The sequence below is a fragment of the Microtus pennsylvanicus genome, chromosome 3, assembly GCF_037038515.1.
Source record: "Microtus pennsylvanicus isolate mMicPen1 chromosome 3, mMicPen1.hap1, whole genome shotgun sequence".
Taxonomy (NCBI): Eukaryota; Metazoa; Chordata; class Mammalia; order Rodentia; family Cricetidae; genus Microtus; species Microtus pennsylvanicus.
Window position 1 is genome coordinate 126,833,200 of NC_134581.1, and position 21,098 is coordinate 126,854,297.

The 21,098-nt window shown below is 40.0% G+C and overlaps 1 long non-coding RNA gene across 1 annotated transcript in view; it reads left to right on the forward strand.

The window, feature by feature from the left end:
* The window catches only part of LOC142847391 (uncharacterized), a 37,154-nt gene extending 19,301 nt beyond the window's left edge, over positions 1-17,853 (forward strand). The window contains exon 3 of the long non-coding RNA XR_012910159.1: positions 17,795-17,853. This is a non-coding gene — a long non-coding RNA (uncharacterized LOC142847391). The remainder of the gene's footprint in view (positions 1-17,794) is intronic.
* Positions 17,854-21,098: the final 3,245 nt, after the last annotated feature.

Below are 21,098 nucleotides of genomic sequence, written 5' to 3' on the forward strand. Positions count from 1 at the left end.
ATGTGTGTGAAGTTGGCAGAGGATACCAAGCTTAATGGAAACAAAAAGATTTCTGAGCCAGAGGTCTGTCTTTATGATCATTTATCTACTCTGCTAAGAACATATGCATTCCTCAAGCATTGAGAAAGAGAGCAGAACCTACAAGGGAGCTGATGGGGAGTCCTTTGCAGCTATGTTCAAGACCTAATACAAAAGACCAGTCTCCATGTTTTTCCATGGCAATGAAATTACAACCAAATTTATATCCATTAAAACTGCCATTCCATGGTGGCACCTGGGGTTAAAATAGTGAGTCTGGGGCACCACAAGCAGAATGGCACTACATATTTGAGTTCAGTCTTGGCAGAAAGCTGGTCTCACGTGTACCTTTGCTTCAGGGACTTGTGCCAGACACACTTGTTTCCTGTGCCTTACAGTTCTTTGCCACCTGGAGCCTTGCACTTTTTCATGACGTTTCAGGCAGGTTGCCACTGCCATCTGCTCCGCCCTCACCACCTGTTGCCATAACCTGTTCATTTCAGAGAAGTTCAGGGGCCTTCCTTTCTATATATGTGATGGAATGCCAGGAGCATTTCAGTTGCTCCATGGCTCTTAGTTAAAGACAGGGAAAGGAGTTAGTGAGAGAGGAAATAACAGAGGAAGATTGGGGAGAATGGAAACTCTTGGGCAGGTGGTGTGATGAATAGATTCAAACAGTCTTGGCCCCTAGGGTGTTGATCAGGAAGAAAAGAGGCAAATAATGCATCTGCAAGCCAGATTCAAGTTCCTCAAGAAGACACCAAATCAATTTCTGCTCTGAACTCAGCCTATGAATTTAATGACATTTCTGATCATTTGAGACTATGACAAGCTACAAGGTCCTCTCCATAGCTCTTTATTATTTAATCACTCACTCTTATGGTTGCCTAAACAGCACCTGAACATGCCAACGTGGATGGGCCCCATGTGTATTTGAAGAGCTACAGGCAAACAATGACTGCTAAGAGGTAGAATCAATTCTTTCCAGAGACGAATCCCATATTTGTTTATCCAAAATCAAGTGGTCAATTCTAAAAGTGCATGCATATGAGCAGCACCAAATTTTCATTTATACTTATTCATTATATGTGTACCAATAATATAAAAGAAAAAGAGTCTATGAATATAAGAGGTTGTGGGTGGAGCAGGGGAGAATATCCAGGGAGGAGGTGAAGATGATGTAAATATATTACATATATGAAATTAAAAATCCCTACCCCTAAATAATGTATAGATGCTTCTATGAATGTCAGGTCTTGGCCCCTATTGCTGCAATACCTACAGTAGCCACAGAAGCAGACTAGCCAGGAAGTCTTAGGCCGTGAATGGGAACAAAATGATTTAACGTATAAGACTGCCAATTATGATATTAAAATAAAAAAGGACTTGAGAGTTTCCTGAAAATAAATTAAATATTAAAATTTGAGTCTTGAGATTGTTCAGTGGCAGTTGGGTCTGGGTACCTGAGTTTGATATTGGGCCTCACAATGTGTAACGAGAGAACAGACTTCCTCATGTTGTCCCCTGATTTTGCACATGTATGTCCTGGCACACACCACACCCCCATAAATGAATAAACATTATACATACACCCATATACATACCAATGACTAATTTTTTTCAAGACAGTGTTTCTCTGTAGCTTTCTGAAGTATGTCCTAGAACTAGCGCTTGTAGACCAGGCTGGCCTTGAACGCACAGAGATATGCCTGCCTCTGCCTCCCGAGTACTGATTAAAGGTGTGTGCCAACACTGCCTGGCTCTTATGGTTAAAAATTTTAACATAGCAAAGAAATATGTGAGGCTTTAAGAGTATAATCTAAGGTCCTTAATATGCCCTCCTCTTTTTTCCTTCCGCATTTTTTATGTACTTAGGATTTTGTGAAGTTTGACATTTATAGTATGATTTTAATTCTACTCAAAACACATTTTCTACATTCTGCTAAAAGTTAAAAATAAAATGATGTGTTTGCAGCACAAGGCTCCTGTTCCCCCTGCCCTCCTTGGAAGTGCTGTGGGCTACAGTTTTAGATAAATGAAGTGAACGCTTTGAAATGAGACCACTCCAGGAGGTGTGTTTGCATATCTACAATCTGCTGTGGACTCCAACAGATGCTACTATTTTCAAAATGACACTTTCTAGAAGAGACAAAACAAATATTGAAGAACTGAGCTCTTTTTCTTTGTTATACCAAATTGAAATGTAACACTCTCTGAACTCAGCATTAAACTCTTAAAAATCTAGCTGATGCCTTTCCCCAAATCCAGATTACTGCCACACTCTTGGTTGATCACCACCAACTGATGGTAATTCACCATTGCTTGAAGACAGAATCTACATAACCTAATGAACGTGGAGAAGTTGAACTGTTGCCTACCCTTACTGGCTAGATGGTCCAATGCACACTACTATGATGTAAACACCAATACAGCTATAAATCTTTTGATCTACAGCGGTGGCCTGCCAGCATAATTTGATGATGGAACAGTGGTACAAGAGTTTTGGATGTAACCAACCACTGTCTGGTTAGATTTAAGACACACTCCATGAGATGGAACCCATGCCTGACACTGCCTGGGTGGTTAAGAACCTGAGACTAGACAGACCACAGATGTAAAGGAAAACCAAATGCTACTGTTCTGCTAAAGAAAAGTAACAATAAAATGACTCCTAATAACATTCTACTATACTCATAGATCGGTGCCCTGTTCAGCCATCATCAGAGAAGCTTCCTCCTGCAGCAGATGGGAACAAATACAAAGACCCACAACCAGACATTGCAAAGAGAGTGAGAAACCTTGGAACTAGGAAAAATTTAGGATAGAAACTCAGTACTAAATAATATGTCTCCATCAGATCTCTCCTCTCTGGGAGGAAAAGAAGGCAGAAAGCTTGTGAGAACCAGTGGGAATGGAAGACGCCAAGGAAACAATGCCTTCTAGTCACAGCAGGGCTGATGCTCATATGAACTCACAGGGACTGGGTCAGCATGCAAATGGCCTGCACAGGATTAAGCCAGATGGGGTCCCATCACTGAGAGGGAAGTGGACAAAAGCCTCCACCCCTAGCCCAGAAGCTCTCTCCAATTGACAGCTGCTTGCAAAGGAAAAATGAGTTTTCACCAACAGAGTTTCACTGGTAAACAGACCGCACTTCAGGGCAGGCTCCGTGCCCAGTGTTAGATGGCCAACACGCAATGAATTCAGTGGTATTTTGGAGGGTATTGTTTCATAATGCTTTGATTTGCCATTATTTTTTACATTTACAGACATTTTGCTTATACAGTATGGTTTCTAATTTTGTGTTTTTATGGGATTTCTCTCTATCTATTTTTCTCTCTCTTTCTCTCTTTCTGTTTTGTCTCTATGTTTATATATTTTTCTTTTTTGTTTTTAATTTTTTTAAAAACTTTAACCTGATAGAAAACATTCTGTGACCACATCTGATCATTTGGGATTTCAACAGACTTTCTTTTTTGCTGTATGTGATATCCGTTCTTTACATTTCAAACACCATCCATGCTGACCAGATGCTCAGCTTCCCTGTACATGTTTTCCCACAATGTGTGGCTATGCTGCCTAGTGGCCTCCATGTTCCTGGGGGTCGCCTTCTCATACTGAAGTGTCCTAAGTCACAGAGAAAGTGAAGGATATTAGCCTTTTACCTAGTAAGATTCATGTAAGAATATAGCCAGGCATTCTGCATGATGTCAGCAGTAAATCCTAAGAGACGGTATAGCTTCTACAGTATTCCTAATGATCTCTTGGGGATAGCTTAGACTTGATATCCAAACTATCACCTGGTGGCCAGGAATGCCAGTCTTACTTGGAACAAAGGAATATATTAAGTCTCTCCCCAAAATTAATAATAAAAGATACAGGCATTGTAGCTGGACTGACTTACTTTGTTCTTACCCAAAGGTTTAAAGTCTTGACATGCATGATGTCCCTTTTCTGGAATATTCTCCTGGGGTTTAGTCTTCTCAGATTTGTAATGGCAGCAACTCCTAACTGAATGGTGTTGATTCTGACACACCTCATTTGGATGACGGCCATATGTAGCACAAGCTAGCTCTCTGAGGTCTCACTGATTCACTGAATTGAATTTTCTCTAAGAACTCCAGTTTAAAACCAACTTCTTTGATAATTTATATCTGATTACCCCTGGCAGAGTTCTTGTGGGTGGGTGGGTGGGGAACACCAATGAGCCACGCTACAGAGTCTCAACTTTTACCGAAACTATATTCAAAATAAGAGAACAGGACGGGGGACAGGCAGTAAAAAATGGGGGCAGTGCAGCTGAAATATCTCTGAGTGACAGTGGAATGGAGAAACCAACATGAAAGAGTGAGTGGGAGGGGCTGGTGTGAAGATCGTGTGGCTGGCCAGACCTCTTGAAGATGGCAGCTATCTGTGGGCACCCGAGAAGCTGTCACCCGCAGGTACTGCTGGGGCCCAGATTCCCACTCAGCATGCAGCCCCAGGGAACCTTCCAAAAGCTGCTGTTGCTGCTTTGAGCACCTAACTCTAAGGAGAACATTCCTAAAAGAAGGCATGGTATGAGTGCGACAGGTCACGTGGTAGATTCCATCAGGTGGTCTGATGGAGCCTGACAGTCACCAGTGCCTTGTGGCTGTGGGATTCTGTTCTCTGGGTGAAGAAAGTTCTATGTGGCAGGGGAGGAACATGGTCTGACTTTCACTGTCAAAGACTGGTTTGTTTTTAGGTGGGAGAATGGATTTGGGGATAGAGATAGAAGTGAGTGGAGAGTCAGGAAGCTACAGCAGAAGCCAATTGTGCTGGCTAATTTTGTGTTAACTTGACACAAGGCAGAATTATCTGAAAGGAGGGAATATCAATTGAGAAAATTCCTTCATAAGATGTGGCTATAGAACATTTTCTTAAGTAGTGACTGATGGGAAAGAGACCTGCACGTTGTGGCTGGTGACGTCCCTGGGTTGATGGTCCTGGGGTCTATTATAAAGTAGGCTGAGCAAGCTATAATGAGCTATAATGAGAAAGTCAGCAATCATCACTTCTTCATGGCCTCTGCATCAGCTCCTGGCTCTAGGTTCCTACTCTGTTTTTAGTTCTTGTCCTGGCTTTCTTCAGTGATGGATTTTAATGTGGAAGTGTAAGCCAAATAAACTCTTTCTTCCTCAACTTATCTTTGGTCATTGTGTTGCCTTGCAGCAATAGAAACCCTAACTAAAGATAATCACCTTGGGAGAGAATGGTGCCAAGGACCAGAGCATCAGCCATGGAGAGGTGGAAAACAGGGAGATAGTGGAGATCCCTCTCAACATCAGTTCACTGAGGAAGGAAAATGGCATCTAGCTCTGCATGTGGGTGGAGGGCGATCATTCTCCTGAAGCAGGAATGTGGGGGTGAGAAGCAGGCTGGAGAGGGGATGAAAAACCAAGTCTTTTTCAGCTGTGTCATGGTTAACAATGAGGATGAGACATTCCAGGGGAAATCTCAAGTTGGCATTTGGGCATGACAGGCAGGGAGGTCGTCAGGGCTACAGACAGAATTTTTTGGAGTCATCAACAAAGAGGTTCTCTTTGAAACCTTTGGCCAGATTGGATGGTGAAGCTTGTGGATGTCCTTCTGCCCCCTTGCATGCCAGAATCCCTAGTGTCCTAGCATCTGCTTAGCCTGCCTGGCTCTGATTGCTGTAAAACATGGCTGGTATGCTCCCTTGCCCTGGGCACATCTGGCACCCTGTAAGAAAGGAGAAATGCTCAGAATTGACATCTTTCCCAAGGAGAAGCCATGCTAAATTCTAGCCCCAAACCACCTCCCCCGTGCTTTTTATAACCATGTCTCTTAACCCTACCCCATATTTATCTGAGCAGGATTCAGTGAAATTGCTGAGGTTTTGGACATTTGAGCAGGTCAACCTTGGATGATGGCTTCCTGCAGGTGTCTTGCTGACATAAGTTCCTGGACTTGGCTTACATACAGCCGTATCTCTTAGTGTTCTGATTTCAGCTGATATCTTCTTACCCTGAAGTCACCTCCTCACCCTGAAGTCACCTCCTCACCCTGAAGTCACCTCCTCACCCTGACATCACCTCCTCACCCTGATGTCACCTCCTCACCCTGCAGTCACCTCTTCAACCTGACATCACTTCCTCACCCTGATGTCACCTCCTCACCCTGATGTCACCTTCTCACCCTGATGTCACCTCCTTACCCTGATGTTACCTCCTCACCCTGATATCACCTCCTTACCCTGATGTTACCTCCTCACCCTGATGTCACCTCCTGACCCTGACATCACCTCCTCACCTTAATGTCACCTCCTCACCCTGATGTCACCTCCTCACCCTGATATCACCTCCTTACCCTGATGTCACCTCCTCACCCTGATGTCACTTCCTCACCCTGACGTCACCCCTCACCCTGACGTCACCCCTCACCCTGACATCACCTCCTCAGCCCAACATCACCTCCTCACCCTGACATCACCCCCACACCTTACTCTCTGCTTATTTGGTTGTACTGTGCCAATAATCTCTTTTTCTTTTACCTGGCCACTTATTAGACCCAGTTCTAAAACTTTTTAAATCAAATATTTTCAGTAGAATTGGGCTTTTTCACCAAAAAGTCCACTCTTCTGGCATAATCCTCAGATGAACTCTCTTAACAATTCTCTTTCCCATTTAACTTTAAAAAACCCAACTGGTGGTTTGAAGGTTTTCTGTACTTTCCTCTGCTTGTGTTTGCTTCCTTAGCCTGAACATGACATCCCTCGGGTTGGTTAATCTGTCCTAGGGTTATGTTAAGACTGATGAGCATCTGTTTTGTTCATTGGCTTTCTCTGGAGAATGCAAGAGGAATCTTAGGTTTAAAAACTGCACATTTTGTTCTGAAATATTCATTTGTAGATTTGTGTTCCTGAATTTGTTAAAAAGTATGCTTGAAAGGCTTTATATTTTGGTTCTTTTTCCCATGTAAAACATTAGGCCAGTTCATCATAATCAGCCCCAAGAAGTTCTGACTTTAGATGCTGTCACCCAGAAGACCCAAACAAAATTCCAAGAAGATCAGCATGTGCTCTGTGGATGATGTAGATCAAACCTGGGGTGAACTTGAACAGAGTTAAGTCCAGACAGGGATGGATGCTTCCTCTTTATGTCCAAATAAAAATAAAAGGTTTTAACTTTAACATAGTAAAACTCTATACAACAAAATACTTATCAAGAATTGCAACATTTGTTTTATTTGTATTTAGCAAATCCAGAAAAAACACTCTATTATATATAGTATATTAGTGATTCCAAAGTTCTATACTTAATTTACTTTCTATCATAACTAAGGAAGACAATAACTCTCATTATTTCATTTTTAACTTCATTAGAGACTCCCAGAAGGATGTAGTATTACCTAATAAAGAGACATCTTGCTGCCTGGAGAGTCACCCAAAATTTCTCTGCAACATTAGAGCATCCATCTTCAGCCTATACGTCTAGAGTATCTGAAAGACTTCTCAATGAAGCAGGAAATTTGAAGGACTATTCCTCTTTGTATTGACAAAGTTTATCAGTTGTTTTCCTCTGTGTCCCGTTGAATGTCTGGCAGATTCTTCCATGAAACAAGAACCCTGAAGAACTGTCCTATCTTGTTTTGGCAAACTTTAACAGTAACTTTCCTGTGGATCCTGCTTGTCCAGTTTATACAGCTTACTGTCAAGCTGTCAAGGCAAAAGCAGTTTCTTGCCCAAATGATCAATCTTTCCATAATGAAAGCAAACTCTTGTGGAATCCTTCAATACCCATCATTCTTTTATGTACTAGAAGGAACAAATGTGTCTCATTGTTATGAAAAAACTTACGTTAATAAGATAGGTTAAATGCCATATTCTATAGGTCTTTGGAGTGTTCAAAGATCACTTATCTTTCTAAAATATAGCTATTTAACCTAAAAATATACCTAATGTGACTGTTCAGGTGGGGGCTCCACCCCAAACCCCTCCCTTGGAGTTCCCTCATTCTGGACTCTGGCCCCGAGAAAGCCTGCCATTGGAGGCTATACCTTCAAAGTTATTAAAACCCCCACCTTGTGGTTTCCTCTTGTGGTCTCCTCAACTTCCCCTGGGTCCACCCAGGAATACTGTGCTCAGAATAAACCTGGATTTATTAATTCAGTTTGACTGACTTAATATATTGGCAGCAGCCTAAGGTCTCCAAGATGACAGTTAACTGGATGCTTCTCCACCCATACTTCCTGCGAAATGGAGCCAACCAACTCCCAACTGTCCCCCTCCCTGCATCGTCCCATGTCCTCAGGAAGTAGCCAGACTTGAACCAGTGCCTTTATTTCCAAAGAATCTGGAATGTTCAGGTGAAAGCCTCCCTCGCTCCCCTGTCAACCATATATCCAGAGTTTGGAGTGTTCAACTGGAAGCTCCACCTTAAGCCCCTTCTCCCATCTCCTTCCAAACCCTCCTGCATCTCAGAAATCCTGTCAAACTTTGACCCCTCCCCAGAGATGCTCAAGACCACTTCCACAGGGTATTTAAACTGCCCTGCAGAAAACAGACACGTGGTTATCTGGTCTTTCTTTATACCATCTCCTTCTGGGGGGCTGTACAGCCATCTAGAAGCGTGGTATCCATTAAATCTGGAATCTTCCTAATTCAGTTTGATTTGGTCTGATTTGGATTATTGCATCAGTGGAGAGGCTTATAGAGGTGCAAAATCTTTCTAATGACTTCCAGTTTTATTATTAAAGATTAGCTACTAACTTTATTTCTTTTTTATACATTGCATTTTTAGTGAGTCGCGTGAGCACAATACCTCAAACAAGAGTAGAAACACACAGTATAACAAAACTAACTTTAAATTAGTATCAATAAACCAAAATCCATGCCAATTCAAAATATCTGAGATTAATAGTTGTCTTTTATTCTCTACCTCTATAATCCCCTAAATGATAACAAACACCCATGAACCGCCTAATAATCAAAGACCACTCACGACATCTCTTGGGAATGTGGATGTTGTTTTCTCTAGACTGCTAACTGATGTTTGTGGTAGAAAGCATCTTTAGGGGTCTCTGAGAAAACTGAGATAATTGCTAATTCCTGGAAAGACAAGAATCTCAAGATTCAGGAGTTCTCCTTTGATCAAACCTGATTCATATTAACCTAGAATAAAACCATAGTCTCTCATTTCCTATGGAAACAGAAGCAAAACTGATTCTCCAAAGCATTTTTGACTTCCATTGGACAATTACATTTTTTGACTTCTTTCTAAAAATTAAGAAAGCCCTAAAGTATTTAGGTTGGTTCAGTTTTTCAGTCCTAGTCACAATCCCATATCTGTCAATAGCTGTCATTTGCTTACCAACATTCAAAACATTCAAATTCAACATGGTACTATGTTGTAGGAGCTGCGGGCTGTATTCCGGTTGCCCTGGCTCCCGCATGGCTAGCTTTATCCGAAATAATTACACGGAAACTGTATTCTTTTAAACACTGCTTGGCCCATTATATCTAGCCTCTTCTTGGCTAACTTCCCTGGACTAGCCCATTTCTAATAATGTGTGTAGCACCCCAAGATGCGCTTACCGAGAAAGATTCAGCATGTCTGACCTGGCGGCTTGCTTCATTGCGTCTGCCCAGGAGAGGGGAGCATGGCCTCTGAGCTCACTTCGTCTTCCTCCCAGCATTCTGTTCTGTTTACTCCTCCCACCTATGTTTTAATCTATGAGGGCCAAGCAGTTTCTTTATTATAATTAACCAATGACCTTCCTCCATCATTTCCCCTGAATCTGATTAACAGCGCCCCCATACAGCAGGAAGCAGTTTGGAGCAAAATAACTGCGCCCAAATTCCCAAATATTGTTTATAAATGTTCTTTTACATTTAAAGGGGGATATGATATAGGTATGAATAATTTACATTGATATGGATTTTGCTTTAGTGATTTAAATTTAAGGTCAATTTTATTATATGTATATGTATTTCTGACCTTGATTAAGGTATTGTGATTGTGTAGTTCATGTAAAAATGTAATGTATATAGGTTGTTAATGGATAATCATTAATAATAGTCAAGTTTGTAGTCATGTTAGTTAGATTTTCTAGATATATAGATATATATTTCAGTTAGATTGGCATTCTTCATATCTTTCAAAGACTACAAAATATGCTATTTAATGTTTTAATAATTTAGGGTTTTTCATGACAAGGAGACACTTTGCTCCAGGCAGCACCAATCTACTTCAAGAGGAAGATGGGCATCGAAGAGGCTCCTTATGGAGTTTGATAGCCATTTGGGCAAGAAACTGCTCTTACCTGGACTATTGCATAAACTGGACACAGAGAACCCGCAGAGAGAGGACTGCTGATCTTGCCTACAGGTGAGATGATCTTTCGGGGTTCCTGATTCATGAAGGAGTCTGCAAGACATTCTGCAGGACACAACAGATAGTGACTGAACTGCCTTTGAAATTTCCTGCTTCATGGAAATGTCTGCTGGAAACTATGGGCCTGTAGGCTGAAGATGGATGCCCCAACAGTACAGACAAACTTTGGGTGACTGTCCAGGCAGCGAGATGTCTCTGTCATTTCTAGAGTTTGGAAGTTGCTTATTTCTTGTTTGCTTAGGTAATATTGTATCTTTCTGGAGTCTTTGATGGAGTTGAAGAATAGTTAGTTATAATTTTTCTTAGTTATGATAAAGATTATTGTAATTTTTACTTGATAACTATTTTGTTATATGTAATTTTGCTATGTTAAGTTAAAGCCTTCCTTTTTTTGTTTAAACAGAAAAAGGGGAAATGATGGAGGAAGGTCACTGGTTAATTATAATAAAGAAACTGCTTGGCCCTCATAGGTTAAAACATAGGTGGGAGGAGTAAACAGAACAGAATGCTGGGAGGAAGAGGAAGTGAGCTCAGAGGCCATGCTCCCCTCTCCCAGGCAGACGCAATGAAGCAAGCTGCCAGGTCAGACATGCTGAATCTTTCCCCGTAAGCGCATCTTGGGGTGCTACACACATTATTAGAAATGGGCTAGTCCAGGGAAGTTAGCCGAGAAGAGGCTAGATATAATGGGCCAAGCAGTGTTTAAAAGAATACAATTTGTGTGTTGTTATTTCGGGGCATAAGCTAGCCAGGCGGCCGGGAGCCAGGCGGGACGAAAAGCAGGCCGCAGCTCATACAACAGTACTATGTAGGGTCCACACTCCCTGTGTGCTTCCGATCTTACATGTCTTTTTCTCTTACTTTTACTCTCTCTTTAAAGACTTTATTATATTTCAAACTATTTCTTTCTTTCTATCACTGTCTATTCCCATATTCTTTCTTAAACCTATGCACATTGTAAAACCCACTGGAATGTGTTAAGTTCTTTTTTTTTCTATCTGGACCTCTTTTACTGTGTATCTTCAGTCTTTTTTGATTGCATGAGTCTTTAAAATACTAAGTGGCTTGGACCTCCCTGCAGTTCTAATGGTTGGCTCCGGGGATTGTGAAAGCCAAGTATAGCTCACTGCCTGGTCAGAGGTGCATAACCAGGAACTGCATTTAACTTTTTTAGCTGTAGGAAGCTGGTACCTACTTGCTGCTAAAAGTATATTTTTACTTAGCTTGCTGTTTCTATTTAGTGCTGCCCTGAAGCCTGAACAACAGTACCTCTTAAAGGAGCTGTGTCCTTTTCATTTTTTCAGCTTTCTCAGGCCCTAAATGGAAATATGGTACTACACTGGGGCACCAAAATGTTTGTTCTTGCTGTTTGACTCTTTGGGGCCCCAACTACCAGTTCCCAAATAAATACCCACAGAGATTTACTATTCATTATGCACGCCCAGCTTTAGCTTGGTTTATTTCCAGCCAGCTTTTCTTAACTGAAATTATCCTGGCTATCTTTTGCCCTTTTTATCTTTCTCTATTTTCCTTTACTTTTTTATCCACGGCTTGCTGTGTAGCTGGGTGGTTGGCCTCTGATGTCCCTTTCTTATTCTCTTGCTCCTTCTTGATCTCTTTCTCTCCTTTTCTCCTTTTATTTATTCCCTCTTCCTGCCAGCCCCACTTATCCTTTTTCATGCCCTGCAATTGGCCATTCATTTCTTTATTAGACCAATCAAGTGTTTTAGACAGGTACAATAACACAGTTCACAAAGTTAAACAAATGCAACATAAGTGAATGCAACACATCTTTGCATCATTAAAACAAATGTTCCACAGAATAAACAAATGTAACACCTCTTAAAATAATATTCCTCAACAGATACGTAAGCCAAGTTAGTCTGGCTGATCTTAGGAGGTAAATCAGTAGCTTCTATTTCTGTGAACTCCTGAGGGTCAGGTCTGATTTCCCTACTCTTCTTCCTTTTGTCTTTTGTTTTCTATGAATCATTCCACCTCGTTTTCTGCACTAAGAGTTCTGCTGTCTGCTGCTATTGAGAGGTGGTTGTAGTTCCCCTGATTTTCAGGCATGCCTGGCACTCACTTGTAATAGTAGGCATTTTCATGTTCTAGTGTGTCTCCAATAAGATTCAGTGGTGCTGAGAAACCCTGTCTCGAAAAACAAACAAACAAACACACAAACAGACTGACTACTATTTGTTAAGTTTTTGTTGTTGGACTTTTTCTTTGCTTAGCATCTCCAGCTTCATGACTTGATCTAAGCTTATATGGTTTCCCAGGGTTTAGTAGTCTCCTTTCATATGAGGAGCTAAGTCTACATGGAGGTGCTGAAACCCTCTTAGTGCTAATGTTCCTTATGTCACCATGTAGGAACACAGGGAAGAGGGTGGAATTTAGCTTTGGTTGGAGGCTGTCACTGAGAAATTACACAAGCTCTCTTGCCACTCAATCTTTCTGTAACTGTTTTTCTCAGAACACAGAGTTGACATTTCTTTGACTCCAACGAAGAATATCTTTTTTCAGCTGTCAAAGAGGAAACTCTCCACATATGCCGTTTGCTCTTCCCAGAACCCACACAGTGAGCTGTGTAGGTGGGGCCCCTTCAGGCTAGGGTTCTAAGGTTCACACATTTCAGCTTGAGATGTCATGTCATTTATGAGAAGTTTCATATCAGTCAAAATCACGTGATATTAAAGAAACCACACTCTTTGACATTACCTATTTCCTCAGATCAGGACTCCTATTTTGAATTATGTTGCCATCTGAAAGTTATCTAAAGGACAAATTTGAGAAGGAGGAGGAAGAGAAGAAGAGGAAGAGGAGGAGGAAGAAGAAGAGGATGGGAGAAGGATTATGATGAGGAAGATATGCCATCTGCGTTGCCACCATGACAGCTTGGCTAAAACATAGCAAGTGAGATTCAAAGAGCTTTGACATCCAAGGATACTCCCAGACTGTCCACATTGTATCCCAAGCCAAAAAATTACTAAAATACCCAAACAATCAATCCTATAATACTACTACTTTAGGGACTCACATTTTTTTTTAGTGATTTGAATGTTAGACTTTACAATAGCAGCTTTTGTTTACCAACAGCCTTCCCTGAACATAAGCAGGTGACGTGACTGTGACCTCCCAGGCTTACCTGTCACACACTATAGCTGCACATTTCAGAAGGACTGCGGGTACATGAGTAGCTTCATTCCAGTTGCTTGTTATGTTTCTTCCTTACATCCGGACACATCTGAAATTTGCATAATATTAAAGTATTTACAGTTTTTATTGAAGTATAGATCATGTTTCGCCATGCTTGTATCATCTGTTAACTGATGCTATGTCTCCCTACCGATTCATGCTTGACAAACATTTTCTGCTGAACAATGAGATGATACAATATTTGCAGACCACTTCATCTTGGTTGATAGTTTTCTGAATGAAACCCAAGACATTGGGATGAATGTACATCATGGAATGTGCATCTTAGTTACAAATCACTGCAGAGCTTGGACCCAACCCTTTCCTTCACCAGACTCCTCTGCTCTGGGCTACTGTCCCTCATCACTCCCATCCTACAGAGACTGCTGATCACTCACACTCATGAATCCCAACCCTGCCTCTATCCCCTCAGCTGGCAGTTCCCTTGGAAACCACTTGGAGTCTGTTGCACAGAGCAACTTCTTCCTCTCTGGTTCTGCCATGCCCCGGGAATTGCCCCTGGGACCCTGAGTTCTGCTCTTTCTCATGGAATCGTGAGTGTAATGAACATCTTGTTTGATTTCTGTCTATTTCTGTCCTATTGACATCACAATAGTGCTTTAAAAACCAGAAAATTCAGGATTTGATGGTTTTGTGAGTTAACTCTGTTAACTCTAATATTATTCATCCCAAACTTATGTAACACATGACTGTGTTTTCTTCACTTTTAAGGGTCATTGTTTGGATTAAAATTTTAGCCTCTTCTGCTCATTTTGATCTATTTAAAAACAGTAATGCCCTCCACAAAAATTTCAGTGATCTCTTAATAAAATAATTGACCAATTGGCAAGAAAGTATAAACAAAATACTAGGAATTGAATATTTTTTATTAAAAATTTACTTTAGAGTTTCTTTTTCTCTAGCAATCAACCCACTAAAACTAGGTAATCCTGAAGAATCCTTTCCAACATTAACATAGTAGAAAATATATAAATATAAGTCCTATGTAATGTTTGATCACGAACCTCAAAGACATTTTTCCTTTTATCTGCATAACACAAGCTGCCAAGTACGTAAATGGACTGGAAATGACAGAGGCTAATGAAATCTAATTCTCTCCTAAAGTTTACCCTAACAGGTCTGCACTCTTCTTCTCTTTCATCCCACCATGTTAATGGAGTTTTAGGTCAAAGTTCTGACTTCAGCATTACCAAAGATTTGTCTACAAGTCTCAATTCACCAATTAAAGAAAAGAGTAACAATGAAAATAAGGGGGAATGAGGTTTAGTCCATGTAGCAAATTGAAAAGATCAGATAAAAGCATCTAATAGTCCCAGGAATGTCTTTTGATTCTGGAATGAGATTTAGGCTAATAGAAGAAGAATTAGGGTAAGGATAAGAAACATATATGATGCAGACTTGGTCAGACTGTGGTCTGAGTGATCATTATCTTGTAGTACTGAAGTAAGTTCAAAGTGGTCATTGCTGTCATTTCTAGGGAGAGAAGACTATTTCCCACAACATCATCATCCTGCTCCAGGGTGATAACAGATAATTGTCCTCATTTTGGGAGTAATCTATTGGCTCACCAGTGCTGAAGGGCAGTTTTGGCTCCCTGACATAAAGATATTTAGCAACCAGTCCTATTTCTCCTGAAGGAGAGAGTGACTTGAGAGGAAAGGTTAAGGACTTTGGAGATGGCTTCATAGATAAAGGCACTTGTCACACAAGCCTGATGACCTGAGTGTGACCTGAAGCCCACAGTGGCAAGACAGACCAAATCCTGAAATTGTCCTCTGACTTTCATCACTGCTGTGGCACACATGGACTGCCACTCACACACATAACACACATATCAATAGCAACATAATTTCCTGAGAGGCATAGGCACTTGTGAATAACTTCTAACTAATAGTAAAAATGTATATTGCTGGATTTGTTGTCTGAGATTAAGAACAATATCCTGTAGGTTACTAGTCAAAATGGAATTTATTTATCACATTAAATAAATTATCATATCTATCCTATCCCCACGTATATCTATGTGTGTAGACACATATGTGACAAAGCACATGTATAGAAATAAGAGGACAACTTGCAGGAATTAGTTCTCTCATTTTACCACACTGATCGTCAGGCTTGAATAAAGGGCCTTCACCTGTTGGACCATCTCACTAGCCCAAGGGATTTCACTTTGAAGCTTAAATATTCTTAATATCCTTTTGACTTTGTATTTGTTCTTGTCATTTGCCTATATAAATGCTTTTTTGTAGTGTGTTTGTTATGCAATATATGTATGTTTCTATTTGCTTAATTTGTTTTCTTCTTGTAAGAGATAGAAAAAACATATACCTTTTTACATAATACATCTTTGTACCCAAAATGTAAGTGTGATATTTTTTCCAATCCCTCATGCTTAGTGGTTTTATTTTCTGTGACAGAATCTAAAATCACCAGAGATCTGGGCATCTGAGGGTGCCTGTGGGCAATTTGGGCCTCTGAGCACACCTGTGGGGGATTTTCTGGATTATGCTAATTGATGTGGGAAGACCCATCTTAATTCTGGGCAGAACCCTTTCCAGGGCAGGGCCTCCTGAGCTCTCTAACAGGGAGCACTGATGAGCCCTGGCATGCCTTTGTCTGCTTCTAGACTGTGGATGCAATGTGACCAGGTGATTTCAAGGTCCCACTGCTGAGACTTCCCCACTGTGATGGATTACACCCTTAGGAAAACTGAAATAAAGCCTTTTCCTGTTAAGTGGCTCTGCTAGCTTATTTTATCCCAGAAATCTTAAAATATAATAAAACCCCAGTTATTCTGCCGTGAACACTCTCTGGATTCTTCCCTTTCAATTTTAATAGTAACACTGAAGAAAGTACCAGATGGTACCAGATAAGAATGCAGTCACACAAGACTTCCCTTGTTTACGACATCACTACATTACATGTGGTCACGTGTACTTTAGTCAGAGCAACTTCAAATTGGAGTTCTCATTCCTCTTACTTTGGATTTAATTAACTTGCAAGGAAAGTGAAGAAATGTCTGGTTCATGGGGTTTTATAGGCAATGTTGCAAAGGATATGGCTAGATATCCAGATGGAAAAGATTCACAGGGCAAGGAATCAGAAGAGACACGGTGTCCATGCCCTGGCTGGGTCCTCACTGTCCAGGCATCCTCATGAGTTTGGCATTGCAGAAGCCCATGGAATCTAACAAATCTTTCTGGCAACAAGCCCCATCTAGCTATCTGGAGGTCCCACTACCTAGTGTACCATTAACATAAATTCAGATACAAATCCGCTTGTTAAGAATGAAAAATAGATAATGCTCTTCTCACTGAGAAAATCCAAGAGCTTTAGAAGGTTTGGGAAATAGGTCAAATACACTCTATATTACAACACACCTTAAAGTTCTGTCTCAAATATCACTTCTTGTTCTGCACATATATATCAGGAGTCTGAAGGAAGCAATCAATGTCACAAGTATAGGAGACAGGAAATTAAGGTAGATTTGGTCCTTGGGCATCTGGTTTTATCATAATAGAAAAACTGTATCATGTATGCAAGTAGAACATTTTATACTTACTCCATTTATTAGCAGATACTTACCTGTTGACAAGAAAATCAGAGCACACAGCCAGGCTAAATATGTTCTAGAAAAGCTCTGTTATTTCTTAGCTTTTCTAGGATATTTCTCTCCTGTCCTTATCAGAATACTTTGATCTATGTCTGCTTTTAATTTTTTAAGATTTACTTTATTTTGCATATGTATTTTTTTCTGTGCCTAGAGAGGCTAAAGGCATTGGGTCTTCATGGTCTTGGGGTTACCTCCATGTGGTTGCCACTTCAGCTGAACTTGGGGCTTGGCGCATGCTCAGCCACTGCTGCTGAACTTGGGGCTTCGTGCATGCTCAGATGCTGTTGTACTCAGAGATGTGTTGCTGTCCTTGAATGTTATATACCAGCATCTTTTACCAATGTTGTTAAATGTAATGTTCAGGGCAATTCAAACCAATTGTTTTAATAAACTTCTGCTTTTTCTGAGTGGGATCATGTTTCTAATTTGTTTGTGTAACTCATAATTGTGATTGATGTTTGACCATTTCATATGATACATTGAAGAAACTTTGGAATCTATTTTTTTAATATTTATTTATTTATTTATTATGTATACAACATTCTGTCTGTCTGTATGTTTGCAGGCCAGAAGAGGGCACCAGACCCCATTACAGATGGTTGTGAGCCACCATGTGGTTGCCGGGAATTGAACTCAGGACCTTTGGAAGAGCAGGCAATGCTCTTAACCACTGAGCCATCTCTCCAGTCCCTGGAATCTATTTTATTAGCAAACCAAATCCAGCAGTATAAAATATATATGCTGTGACAAATAATTTAACCTAAGGAAAAAAGTTTGCTTTGTATTCTAAAGTCAGTTATAAAACAGTAATGTGAAATGAAATAAATAGCTGGTTAAAAATTGTTAAAATTAATATTTGAAAATGTAGCCATCATTTTAAAGTCAATAATCATCTCATTCTTAAGATAATGATTTATATGTTCAATATGTATTTGAAAAAGACTATTGTTTTTCATAAATATAGTACACTTATTCATAGTTGTTGCAATTTGGATGTCCACACAATGTTTATTACAAAACGAAGCCTTAAAGATATGAAAAGTTACAAAGTAATCTTCAAGAATTTTGCTAATTGAAAGAGGCCAGCCTGAAAAAGCTATACAGTATTACATCAAGTATATCATATTCTAGAAAAAATAAATTAGCTGGGCTAGTATTTTTTAGGGAGGGACAAAGGAAGAGAAGAAAGGGAAGATGAATACATTGGCTACAGGGGACATTTAGGGTTGTGACAATGATTTATGACAATGAAGATGCACAGATGCCACTCATGTCAAAATGCATAGAATGTGCAATACAAAGCATGAACCCCAGTATAAACTGTAGTATTCAGTTACTAATAATAGCATATTAACACATGGATCTATTGTTTGTAAAAATTGTTCCTCTATAAAGTAAGAAATAAATAGGGGAGAATATGGACTGAGGAGGCATAAAATATAGACTTTCTAATCACATTATCTGTAAACATATATATTAATGTGAAAGTGGCATATGGATTAATCTCATAGGGTAGAGTAGAAAAATGTAAATACTAAAAGCAAAAATTCTCATTCTAATTATACTAACGAGTTATCTGAACTTGAATAAGAACTGATTTCCATAAACTTGTATTTGCTCTCCTCTGAAAAAATAAGCAGAAGTCTTATATACTTATGTTTCTCTAAAACTACAAAATCATTTTGCTCCAGCAAATAAAGTTTTACAACCCTCGATAAAGTCAATGGCTATACTACTCCGAGCATGTACAAACTCATCCAAAATCCCCAAGAAGGTGAAAGGATGAGATATGTATTTTACACAAATGTCTAAGCCCTAAAGTAATCTCAAGATAGAACTAGAAACATTTTAGTTAAAATAAGGACTAATAACTTAAAGATATGTGGCTTTAAAAAACAGTCTATGATTAAAAATGAGATGGACCTTGAGTAGAACATTGTCTCTACTGCTAATTAGCTGTGGGATCTTGGGGACGTTCCTTTGCCTCGTCAAACCTCATATTTCTCATGTCTAAAACAGGATGATAATGCTTGCTCTGAGTATTTCATTTACAGTAAGACTAGTTAAAATACACTGCTTTGTGAATTTCAGAGTGCTTTACAAATATAGAATTAAGAGTTGAGAGTTATACAAATCTTTCTGAGTGAAAATAGGGCTGTAATTAATGAAACATCAGATAGGCATTTGACATTTCATTATCTTGTTCTAGATACCTTCACTTCCAGATAGGTTGCCAATGCAAATGTAAAAAGCTTTAAGCAATGGCATAGAGGCAGGATATAATGTGCTCTGTGGACCTTACCTCAAAATGGGGAAGTCTGGTGGCCTGTATGACTAGCACTTCAACATCACAGTTACAATGGCTTGATATGCATAGGTAAAAGATTATAGAAATCTACAGCAAAATACTAATATTTTAGTATACATGGATAGTAAGTTCTATGTTATTTTTATTTTTCTAAAGTTTTTTTTTTTAAATTCTCTCATAAAATTCGTTCTAAACACAGTTTCCCCTGCCCCACCACTTCCCCATTAGAAAGAGCAGGTCTCCAAGAGACAACTATCAGACATGACAAAGGAAGATACAGTAAGGCAAAAACCATCACACCAAAGCTGGACAAGGCCACCTAACAGTAGGAAAAGAGTCCCAAGATGATGCTAAAGAGTCAGAGGTATTCTTGCTCCTATGGTTACAAAAAAAATCCCACAAACCTCCAAATTAACAGTCATATACAGAGAGGACCTGGTACAGTCCCATGCAGGCCCTGTGCTTGCAGCTTCAGACTCTGTGAGTCCATGTGAGCCCTGCTTAGTTGATCCAAGGGACCTTGTTCTCCTGGTGTCCTCCATCCCCTCTGACCTCTGGAATTTTTCCACCACCTCTTCCACGGGATTCCCTGAGCTCCAAGGAGAAGGGCCCAATGGAGACCTTCAATGTTGATTCTTTCTTCACATAATGTCTGGCTGTGGGTCCCTGAACCTGCTCCTATCTGCTGCCAGAGAAAACCTCTCTGATAACAACTGGAAGAAGCACTAATCTCTTGTAGAATTTATTAATAAAATAAATATTAAAAAGTAATAGAGTAAAAAAATAATAAGCCATGTAATGATGGAAAATATACAGAGAGTCTGGATTATGTATATTATTGCATTTTCTTTGAATTTTTTGATTGTGAAGAAGCTAACTAAAGAGAGACCTTTTATTGAATGGGCTTCTAAGATAAACTAACATAAAGGTATCTTGATTTCAGATTTGGGTCTAAGGAGACCCAAAATTTGGAAAAGAAGTTCTTCTTTTGTTTCCACAAAGGATGAGAATCTGTGGAATCCTTCCAGACTAATGTGGCAGCTGCTGGGAACAGATGTGCTGGAACCTTGAGGGTAAGCCTCAATCTCATGGTGATACACAGATTAATAGAAATGGGTTAAATTAAGATGTAAGAGTTAGCCAAAAAGAAGCTAGAGCTAATGGGCCAAGCAATGACTTAAATAATACTGGGAGAAAGGAGGCGGAGTCAGGGAAAAGCCATGGATCCATTGCCTGAGACAGATGCTGAGAACTTTAGCCAGTAAGCCACAATCATGAGGCAATACACAAATTACTAGAAATGGGATAAATTAAGATGTAAAAGTTAGCCAATAAGAAGCTGGAGCTAATGGGGCAAGCAGTGATTTAAATAACACAGTTTCTGTGTGATTATTTCAGGTTAAAGCTAGCCAGGGAAACAGGAAGCTAACTCAAGACCTTCTCTACTCCCTGCTCTCCTCCAAACCCAACTCTCTAGTCTCATCCATAGCTCTGCAACAGAACACCTGCTGCAATCATCTTTCCCCTGTGTCCAACATTTCTCATGTCTTAAATAGTGGTA